The following is an 11,577-nucleotide window of genomic DNA, read 5'->3' as shown; positions in this document are numbered from 1 at the left end:
AGAAGTGGGGAAGGAAAACATAGGGGACAGGAAGGGTGCCGTAGAGGGTCTTGGAGGGTGAGGACGGGGAGATAAGATGAGGGCAAAGAAGTGAAGGATGAATGGGGGGACAACATGAGAAGGGGGTGGGTGGGGGAGGGTTTGGGTACAAAATGGAAATCTACTGCCACTTCAAAGTCCCCATGCTTTGACAGTTGCATGTGAGGTATTACAGACCAGAAGCCCATGCCCATGGATCTATATTAATATCCATCTCGCAAGGGTGTCACTTGCCAAAAAGAACACATCTACAACACGCCGCGATGCTACGCGTTAGCTTGTAGATCTCTTCTTTTTGTCAAACAACACCATCGTACATAACTGGGAGGCCCTGACAGCGTGTCACAATTGCCAATGTTGTTCAGAAACTTTAGACGGATTGGGTACAAGCAAGGGAAGCGAAGCGTCAACAAAGACAACGACGTCTTATGTTACCCCGTCCACCTCCAACACTTCCGTGCCCAGACTGCCCCCAACTCTTCTACTCACATCTTGGCCTCCACAGTGGCCAGCAGGCACTCAAGACAAGACGGAGAGTTCAGCTAGTTCAGCTAGTTCAAGGGGAGAGCAAATCAATGGATGAGGAGAACGGATCCTAGTTTTCGAGGCTGCCATGATGATGATGATGATGATGATGATGATGATGATGATGATGATGATGATGACAATGGTCTATAAATTGGGCTTAAATGGGCAAAAGAGAAGGCTGAGTTTCTCAATAACAACCCTCTTACGTGTGCTAGCCTTTCAGAGTCCACTGATGATTCGGACACATACACATACACATGGTAAAAGCAGTCATGCATAACATCCATTTTCTGTGAGAAAGCCAGACAACATTTTTTTCTTTTCATGTCATTTCTTTTCATTTCACTGGTTATTTCGAAGGCTGAGTTCTGGCCTTGTGCTCTGGATTTTCTATTGAACCATGCCTACACTTTGACAGACAATATGGGAGACACTTACTGAAGGACACTGTTCAAAAGGTTTAAAGAATGTGGGATGTGAAGAAGATCACAGTGTCTAAACCAGACATTCTCCACATTTATACTGCGATTTTGTCATCAATGACGCTATTGTGCATTATTTGTGTGCGTTATTTGTTCTTCTTATAATTCATGTGGGCTCATTCCCACGGACTGACTGATTGATTGATTGAATATTTTATCAAAAGTTTAGCAAAAAGTACAGAGGTACAGTTATACAATAATGCTAAAAGGATAACACAAAAAGCCCTGAGGGCTGGAGAGAACCGCTTGTTTGAGATAGTGGAAACGCTGTTGGTATTTGCATTCTTTCCATTGTGTTTGTTTAGAGTCATTCCTCTGAGATGCCATCATTCCATTTTTGTCTACGTCCCCTCAGATCAATGCCTTGTTTTAGGTCATTGGTATGAATACGATTGACAGCTTAAGAGCCGGCCAACAAAGAAAATGAGCAAAGAGAGATGTCAGTGTGCGTATGTGTGTGCACTTTGTGCTTCCACACACATACAAGAAATGACACACACACACACCCGCACGCGCGCACACACACACACACACACACACACACACACACACACACACACACACACACACACACACACACACACACACACACACACACACACACACACACACACACACACACACACACACACACACACACACACACACACACACACACACGCACACACACACACACACACACAAACACATACTCACACTATGCTCGTACCTGCATACCTGTTTATGTGTGTGCAGCACAAATACAATGTGTCACACACACACACACACACACACACACACACACACACACACGCACACACACACGAACACATGCACGCACGTGCAAAGCTGAGAGATACAGACAAGTGATAATCCTCTATGTCTGTCACACCAGGTACACCTGCTATCAAATGTCTGCAGGTTCACTCTGTTCTGTCGTATCAACTGACACAACTTAATGAAGTCATGGCTATACACTACACAGACATAATTCTGCATGGAAACTTAAGGAGCATTGACGGTTGGAGAAACAATATATTTGACTATACTGAATTATTGTTTGAACTCCGTGGCTGTTTAATGTATTAAAGAGTAAAGGGTCATACACTGGTAAATTGTATATTTTGTTAAATGTAATAGTGACTTCACAATGGACCTCAGGGCAATTTTGGGGCTGTTACAGTAATTTATGTTCAAAGACAAAGTGCACATACTTTGCTAGCAGCACCAGAGCGGCACCACACTAGTACAGTAGCTAATCACAGCTAATCATCCAGATTTAAAGCTAACCCTTGAACCTCAATCAATAAGTCAGAGATGGAGACATAAAGCCAAACTGGCTGCTCGGTGCAGGCACTCGCTCGCTCAGATACCTCACAAGCCTCAAGGCCTCGCTGTCAGTGCACTTGCCTTGATGTCAAGTGATGTAAAAAATCACAGCAATGGGGGCATGGTTTTGACCGTGGGAATATAGCACCCTTTACAGTAGGACTCTGATAGGACCTTGAACATAGAGATAACCCCGACAAGATAACATCTCAGCTGCTAGCCATGCCTTACAGTAAGTTTAATGTCAAAGTAGACATCATAACAGAAATAAGGAGCATAAACCAAGAACAGATAAAAACTAGAAAAAGTGCTCCTCGGAGACCTTGCGGAGGTCTCCGCAAGGTCAGGTACAGTACGTTATTGTGGCCTCCTGGTGGCGCTATAAAAGACCAATGTGAAAGTTGTGCCATTTATTCCTAGGCCTTTCACGGCAAGCGGACACTGCATTCATGATTGTGTTTTGCTAAATTAGTGGCGCTATAACAGGCCATTGTAAAAAGGGTGGCATTTCTTCCTCTGCCTAGTGGGAATGTGCGTGTGAAATTTCACGGAAATTGCAAGCTGCGTGCATAATTTGAGGCCATTTGTTCAAAACGGACCAATCCTGCAAACTTTGGAAGCCAACCTTAGCCAATCAGGATGGAATATGGGAAATCGGACAAATCCATGTTGATCACATGACTGTAGAGATGCTGTGTACCAATTTGCATGATGTTTGGATAAAATCTGTAGGAGTAATGTCAAAAAATGGATTTTGCACAAATCTGCCTCCTTTTGGCGCTATAAAAGGCCCATGTGAAAACTTTGGGGCAGAGGTTCTGAATTGGCATCCAGGGAGTGTGTTTCGCAGCGACCGGGCCAACGGTGCCTGAGATTAGCTGCTAACGGACAGATGGACACACACATGGACGGACGGACGGACGGACGGACGGACGGACGGACAGACATGGGGTAAAACATACTCTCTCGCCATGCCTTTCGGCCTGGCGGAGACAACAAACTGTCATGAGAGACTCTTTTTCAGTTGTTCTGTTGTGTCTGGTTTATGCTGTGTGCATCCATTAGCTGTATGCACAGCAGGTGTGTGGTCACACCCAGCTCAGAGTCTAATTAGTTAGACTAAGGCCAGGTGTGACTGCTAAAATCATCCACCCCACTGTCATGAAATTAGAAAAGGATGAAATGGTGCATTACACAACAAGCTATACACGAATCCACGGAGCGCTGCCCTGGGCGCAGCCATTGCTGCGGTGTCAACGCTCCGCGGACGCGACACCGCAGCAATGGCCGCCTACAGGCAGCTACAGGCAGCTACAGGCAGCGCGTCTGTGGATTCGTCTATAGCCAGGATCATCCTCACTGTGAGGAATTAAGTGCGTGAAGAAGATGCTAGATTGGCATGAAATTGTGATTTTGATTAAGTTTAAATTTTCTAAAGTTAAGTCATAATCATTAGATGGCTATACTGTAGATGGAGTTACAGTAATTTAGCATGCTAAACACATTATAAACTTCAACCACATAACACGCACGCACGCACGCACGCACGCACGCACGCACGCACGCACGCACGCACACACACACACACACACACACACACACACACACACACACACACACACACACACACACACACACACACACACACACACACACACACACACACACACACACACACACACACACAGGCTATGGTTTTTGGAGGAATTGGAGGAACGCGCACGCACGCACGCACGCACGCACGCACGCACGCACGCACGCACGCACGCACGCACGCACGCACGCACGCACACACACACACACACACACACACACACACACACACACACACACACACACACACACACACACACACACACACACACACACACAAAGGCTATGGTTTTTGGAGGAATTGGAGTCCCACCCAAAGAGGTGACAGATTCCATAACAGGTTTCATTGAAGGACCCTCCAGCCTGATTTATGCAACATGTTGCTGAAGCATAAATCAGGCTTCAGGCAGGGTGACCGGGCCCACGCAGGAGACACGTCACTACCACTTCATTAGCATTTTGTTTGGCCACAGACTCTCATCTGCAGAAAGCAACAATGTGCTACTTTGTGTCATTGCATGTCGATCATTTGAGTTGATGGAATAACGCAAGAGATATTGTTACTGTCGTGTGGAAACCTTGTATGTCCAATAACCGTTACATTTCAATGTATCCAATGTAGTTATTTTTAGTCACAGCAGGCTATTATTAATACTTTTCATTGGTTAGATATTGATTAAAAAAACACATACAGGCACTTGGAGTTGCTTGGAAATGTATTGCAATAACATGGAAGTCTGACTCCCCCCTCCTCATTGCAAGATGGTTCTCAGAAATTAATAGTTGTGTTCCTCTTGAGAAGATTACTTATCTATATGGAAACGTTGTCCCTACCTGTATCAGAGATGTTATAGGTTGTTATCTACAGCTATCTCAGTCTATAGATCTATTATTTCTTGAAGCTACTTAATGTCTATACAGTAGATTTGTCTCTTCTTGTTGTTACTTTTATTTTATTTTTTGTACCTTTATTTTTTATTATGTTTATTATGTCCTTTATGTATGTGGGTTTGTATGTGGGGAGGGGGTAGGGATGTGGGGGGTTGTATGTGTACTTTTGTGAAAACAAAATATATAAAAAATAAAATAAAATAAAACACATACAGACTTAACCACCTTCAACCTGGCATCCCTATTTTGGGCATGTCATTATAGATTACATACATACATTTTCACAATTTCTCAAAATTGTTCCAAATCTTTCAAGAATAGAGAAAATAGCAGATCTACAAGCTCAGAATGTGTCACATTGTAACGTGTGTGAGGTTGTAGATACTAATTTAGCTACTTTTGCATGACACTGTCATATAACATAGGGCATTATTTTATTAAAAACATAAAAAGAGGAAATATGGAAATATGGACCATTGATATCGGAATAATGGGCCTATGTCGGACTAATGGACAGCCTCCCTGCAGGCTCAGACCCAAGGTGTGAACTACTGTGTATGATCAGTACAGATACAGTTAAACTCATATTGTCTTCATGGAAACCTGATTCACCACCGTTGTTGCAACACTCAATTCAATAAAAAAGACTGATGCAATTAAGAGGTGCACCGTGCAATACATAATTGTGGTTATCAGTATGAGTCGCACGCAGTTATGAGTGCAGTTGCATTGTGTATGATGTGTAAGCAGTTTGTGTGTGTGCGTGTGTGTGTGTGTGTGTGTGCGTGCGTGCGCGTGCGTGCATGCGTGTGTGGTTACCTACCAGGCGATGTGAAGTTGTGCATACATACACATACATACACTATACACTATCCATACACTGTACACACTGGTTGTGTGTACAGTGTATACTGTGTGTTCACATGATCTTGGGGGTACAGGTGACAGCCAAGAGGAAACCTAAGGAGATGTGGGCTGGAGTGAGAATATGTTTCTGGGAAACGGCACTCAATCATGCTTGCGTGCGGGTTTGTTCAATTTCCTATCATCACTGTTTCTAACGAACCAGGAATCTGTACACAATACACACCTCACGAAGCACCATCCCTGACTTATCCCTCAAGATAGTCATCTCTCTCTTTCTTCTCACCCCCCCCTCCCACACACACATATTCCTTCCTTCTCCTCAGCTTCCTCCTCATCCTCTCTCTCTCTCTCTCTCTCTCTCTCTCTCTCTCTCTCTCTCTCTCTCTCTCTCTCTCTCTCTCTCTCTCTCTCTCTCCCTCTCTGTATGGATGAGTGGTGATATTCCCGTGGGATAGTGGAGGAGGGGTGCTTTCCAGAGGCTATTGCCTCATCGTCCCAAAATTAAAGCCAGGAACAGGGGGGAACATGTTCAGACCACCTCACCCAGAGTTTAGTATCGAAACCCTCTCTGACACGGACCGATTTGGCTGGCTGGCCCTGGGAGTCTGGGACGCAGGGGCGTGTCATGCTCTCACACACACACACACACACACACACACACACACACACACACACACACACACACACACACACACACACACACACACACACACACACACACACACACACACACACACACACACACACACACACACACACACACACACACACACACACACACTGCTACAGGTACAAGAACCAGGTACATTATTTCAGAAAACAACAATATTTAAAGATGATAACAAATATAACGCTAATATAACGCTTAGTAAGTTTTGATTCTGATTACATGAAATGGAAATTTTTCCTCTCCATATCCAGCTGTGGTTCCTCCCCTCAATCTACTCTCTCTCTCCCTCCCCTTTCCTCTGGCTCTCTCGCCCAGTTTCAGTCTACATGTCTCAGCTCGCCGTGGACTTAATGGTGCCGCACGCTCCTTTTCTCTTCAATCCCCGCCTAGACCAATCACAGTGTGCCCTGCTCAAGGGCCAAGACACTGAGGCGCAGGAACAAGTAGATAGGCTCATTATCTTGTTGCACGATCTTTGTGACCTTTGGGCTTCAAAAAAACTAACTATTGCCACACTTTACATGACATTATTTTTCCATTCACGCGTGACTATCCTTTCTGATTAACTTCCTTTTCACTTACCTTCAAGCCCCTCAGTCTCTGTTAACCTCTATAAAACTGACATGTCATCAATCATAGATGAACATTTTCAAGAATGTTCACAATGTTTCACAGATTTTCTAAATGTTCTGAAAATAGCAGATCTACAAGCTCACAAAGTGTTACTACAGTGTACGTTTGTGTGACACTGTCGTAGGACGAACTATAAAATAGGACACCAGCACTTGAAAACTGAACAATATAAGGTAAACATTTATATTATTTATATAAAAGAGTGATAGTTTTGCCTCTCTTCCCTTAATATGTAGACGGTATTAATCCTGTGGGGGAAATTCAGCTGCACCATATACTCAGCATGATTGTTCAGATGGTCATGATAAGCGCTCATGGGGGAGCAGTTAGGGGTTAAGTGTCTTCACTCAGGTACACTTTGACACATACTGGGCAGGCCGGGAGGCAAACCGCCGACCTTATGACTACCAGACAGCCTCTAACTAAGCTACGGCCGCCCTGCAAATGATAAAAGTGCTCTTGGGTTATTTGTGTCAGGACCTTTCCTTTGTGGAGGAATTGTGTGCATTTTTTAGACATACTTGCATAAGTAGGATAAGTAAATCAGCAGCATTAGCTGGTCCAGGAATACATCACCACCGACAGCCTTCAGGAGTGTTTTCCATGCTGTTGAATTCAGAAGAGACTGCAGAAATACATTATACATTTTTACTCATGAATTACTACAGTTTGTGGCATTTGGACCTGTATTAACACCAAATAGAGTGTAGACCACCAAAAGTGTTGTTGTCATTTTGGGGCTTAGTAGACGACTAGGTTCCATTATTACCGCATGTCTCCTAGCCTACGGGTACGGGCCGACAGCATATACACGTATATATGTATATACACTGTATGTGGACAGTGGATCTGAGATTATGAATTCACAAAAGTGCTATATAGCGCTATATTCTGATAGTACCCATTGCTATAGAGTGTTTGTTCAGTAACAGGAGTCTCCATGTCTCTCCTGCTCTTTATTAAACAGAAAATGCATTTGCAGGTCAGGATACCAATTTTATCCAATCAGGATAGAGAATTTAGACAGGATACAGATTAAACAAGTGAAATTGGAAGTGATGACACAAGGAAATGATCAGACACAATTGGTGGAACACTTCATGAAGCTGATACATGGGTACTCTCTCCTGATTGGCTGACATTGTGTCACCTACCTGAACATTTATTTTGTGTTTATTAAAGAGCTGGAAAGACAGGGAGACTCCTGTTACTGAACAAACACTATTGCAATGATTACTATCACAATATAGTGCTTTAAGCTTTTAACAAAAAAACGTTTAGTTTTCACCTAAAAATATCACTTACCCTACCTTTAATATTTATGTATTTATTATTTATTATCCCCCACATTTTGTGAATTTATAATCTCAGATCCATTGTCCTGCTGATCCTCCGATCAGCCTTTCCCAAATATGGAGTTCACTGATGACACTGACGTCATCAACATGACATCAGAGATCTACATGCAGGGACGCCATACTGTTATCAGACCTGGTCTTGTTTCTCTTCATTGTTTATCCTTGCCTGATTGAGAGTTTAACGAGATATCATCATTAGTTTAATTTGATGGTGATGGTCAGCATCAGATGCGTAACATTTGGTAAAGCTATACAGTAGGTCATTCTAGCAATTTGATATTTTTACAGTGTGGCACCTGTGGTGAGCCGTCTAGAATAGGGTGTGTGTGTGTGTGTCAGAATCTAATCTCGCAAACCACTGGACCGATCAGCAACTCATTTCTTGTTGCACACTGCCAGTAGGCCAAGGGAGTTAAATCCCTGAATATTTTTCACATTTTGTGAATTCATTGTCTTAGATCCACCATCCCACCCTCCCTCCATATTTGGGCAGGACTGATGTCTGAAGCATTCATGGCCCATCCATTTGATCACTTTGATCACACTGGGCTGCCGTGTTAAGTGGTCAGATGTGTGGGCCACGTGCATTTTGAGAGCATTTTCATTTGTGTTCCGGCTTGGATCGCTGGAACAAACATTAGGTTCCTATTTATCAGTATCACAATGAAAACTAAAGTTGTAAAGAAAAAATACCATGACATTTTTATTTACATTTACATTTATATATTTTTTATATAAATGTTATATTATCATTAACATCTTAGTGTTTTGGCAGTTATTTGGGGGCCCACTTGCATCATACTCACCTGGTGAACTTGGAAAGCATTCGAGTACAATGCTTTCAAAGTTAACTTCAGCTATAACGTTATGAGGCTAACCGGAGACTTGGAGGTACGAGCCATGAAGTGAGTTATAACGAATCAACCATCAGCTGTTGACCATCTACAGAACAACGAATCACTGGGACAACCCGATGCCAACCACATGGGTGCAAAATGGCCCTGATAAGCGAGTCCCGGTTCGATTGCCAGCCAGTGTGATCATTTGCTGTATGTTATTCTCCTACTCTCTCTCTCTCCACTATATATATCACTGTCTATTAAAGGCCTAACCACTTCCATCCTGGCATGTCATAATAGGAAAAATGTTGTAAACATTTTGTGAAAATAACCCAAGCTTACACTGTGTTGCAATGAAACATGTTATGGGCTTGTAGATCGGCAACAATAAGCATCACAAGTGAAGACAGCAGACAGAAATGCACCTGCTGCTGTATGACTCAAGTCCTTCCTGTAAGAATTCATCTGCTGGAGAGAAGTGAGGGCAGAGAAGGAAGAAAGGAGGGAAGGAAAGACTGCATACTGTAGGGGAGGAAGGAAGGGAGGGAGAGACGGACGGACATGTCCTGAGGACAAATGTGGCTTGTCACTGGGTTTAAAAGAATGACAAATCAAGATTGGCACACAGCGTGAATGGAGGACAAGGGGAGATGGGAGGAGGAGACGGAGAGAGGGTGGAGGTGACAGAAAGGAGGGAAGGGTAGGAGGAGGAAAGGTGTCTCCCGCAACAAGTCTAACCTGAATCCAAAGCTAACAACGTGTCATGATTGCAGGGTGCTGAAAATATGAAGGAACAAGCAAAGACAAAAGAGACCAGGAAAAAAAAAGAAAAAGAAAATCAAACACAGCCTTTTGTTCGTGCGGCTCTCTGCTCTTTCTCCTCGGGTTTCAGACAACAGACGTCTAATTTCTCTCTCCCAAACCAAAAGCAGGTTTTCAGGCCCAGAAACAGCGATGGCTGACAGGATAAAGGAGACAGCAGTCAACTGTGAGTCAGGTCACACCACGCTGCCAGACAGTCAGGCCGTCAGCAATGCAGACAGGATCCATAAGTTCACAGTCCATGAGCACACCAACACACACTTAATGTATATGGACATTCTGTATGTGCATACTGTATATGACAGACACGTACACTGAGGCAATACATGCATATGTATTTGCATTCAAATATTAACATGCACGCGCACACACACACACACACACACACACATGCACCCAGACGCACGCATGCACACACGCGCACACACACGCACGCACACACACACACACACACACACACACACACACACACACACACACACCACCCTGCTGAATCCTTACTTTTTGTATCGCAATGTCTTGAGTTCTAAAACCGTTCATATGTGTTGCCAGTTCAAATCTGCTGCTGAGCCAATCAAATTAAGCAATGGGAAAATTTATGGGAACCGGAAACGGGAATGCAAACTTCTGGAAACTTGGGACTACAGTTATGCACAGAGCCTATAATGCGTTTCGCTACAAACACCGAACACAGTGCATCTGGTCTATGTTCATAAACTTATGTCACAAAACTAATAAAACTGTGAAGTCATATCAAATAAAAATAACATAACACAACACACGAACCATAACACACACCAACTCTCTCACAGGGTGCTCACTCAACCACAGACAGTACACCCACTTCAACCAAACACCACTCCAGACAACTACGCTAGAAGGGTGGTACAGGTACACCCACTCGCTCAAGCATATAATTACAAGTCGGCACAGTGCATTAATCACGTATCAACTGACATAGAATGGAGAAAACACACGCAGAGCATTTGGCAACAGTATAAGTCCTCATAGTACTCCGGCAAGATGTCAATTGGCAATGACTAAACTAAAGCAAATAATGACATGCATACTGTATGATCATGCATGCATGCATGCACTCACACACACACACACACGAACACACGCAAACACCAGCCGCATCCCATGCACATAAATGCATGATCATGAAGCACACACGCACGCTTGCACGCATGCATGCACACACATTCATACACAAACACACACACACACGCGCACACACACGCACGTTTGTATTTCTATACTTGTGAAGACATCAACATTGTTAGACAGCCATTTCATGAATGCCATTCTAACAATTTGTGCCATTTTAACCCTACCTTGTATAGATCTGCTATTATTGGTTCATGACGCACGCACGCACGCATGCACGCACGCACGCACGCACGCACGCACGTGCGCACACACACACACACACACACACACACACCCACGCACACACACACACACACACATCCCAGTACAACTCTATGACTCATGCAGGTGTTTAATGTACACAGTGTGTCGGGGTCAACAGTTGAGACAAAGTG

Source organism: Gymnoscopelus braueri (genome assembly GCF_963280865.1).
Source record: "Gymnoscopelus braueri genome assembly, chromosome: 19".
Lineage (NCBI taxonomy): Eukaryota > Metazoa > Chordata > Actinopteri > Myctophiformes > Myctophidae > Gymnoscopelus > Gymnoscopelus braueri.
The sequence above is the reverse complement of the archived record's forward strand: the minus strand, read 5'-3'. Positions refer to the sequence as shown.